General features: G+C 37.4%; 1 pseudogene; it reads right to left on the bottom strand.

Moving 5' to 3' along the window:
• LOC119582238 overlaps positions 1-890 on the bottom strand; it is a 12,761-nt pseudogene that overhangs the window by 6,630 nt on the left and 5,241 nt on the right.

Here is an 890-nt window from a genome sequence, read left to right as displayed (position 1 = left end):
TTCACGCAGTATATCTGCTATATGCCCTTTAAACTAATCAATTCTATGCTTCCTGACCTTCCACCCTATCTTAATATACAACATCCCGGATCTTTATGAAATATGGTAGAACCCTTTAATGCTCACTTCTGTTCACTCTAAAATTTTTGGCAGATAAAGGAAAGTCCAGCTTCTATCTTGTATAAATTTCAAGGATAGCTTGATACTACAATTACCTGATTACCAGGTAGTGTAGTAAAACTACACTACCTGGCATAGAAAAGGTGAATGTTCAAAAACAATGTAGTAACCACTAAGAATACAAAATAATACTACTAGGTATTAAAAAAAAAATTGAGAATGTTAGGGTAATGCAAAAATCACTTCTCAAACTCAATGAACCCTAGGTCGGCAGCTAAGATAAGTGACGCTGAGCAGGCCATCTGCTTCGTAACCCAGCAAATGTAAATAAAATCTCCTCTATAATTGTAAAATCTTGAAAAAATAAAGCTTGATGACTTTTGGCATTTGGTCATCAGATAAACGTATGTGGAGAGATCTGTTGGTCTTTGATGGAGTGTAACTGAACAATTGCAAAAAACTATCTTAGCTCATCAATCAACCTTTCCACAAAACAGTCAGTTCCCCTTTCTAAATCATATTATTGCACCCAACTTCCACCACTGATCCCTGCCCCTAACTGCCCACAAAGGACTGGTCCAAGCTTTATCTCATTAGAAGAAAGAGGGTGAGGGTTGCTGGCTTTGTTAGAGGTCACGGTCAGCACTCGATACAGTGCAATCATAAATCTGGATAGAATATGGCCATTTACTTGGGGACAGGGTTCCAGTTTGAAAGCTACTAAAGTTGATTAGTTAGATTTTGGGTCTGTACATTGAAGTTGTTTCTTT

Source organism: Penaeus monodon, chromosome 15 (assembly GCF_015228065.2).
Source record: "Penaeus monodon isolate SGIC_2016 chromosome 15, NSTDA_Pmon_1, whole genome shotgun sequence".
Classification (NCBI taxonomy): domain Eukaryota; kingdom Metazoa; phylum Arthropoda; class Malacostraca; order Decapoda; family Penaeidae; genus Penaeus; species Penaeus monodon.
Note: the sequence above shows the minus strand (reverse complement) of the source record. Positions and strands in the feature narration are given on the sequence as shown.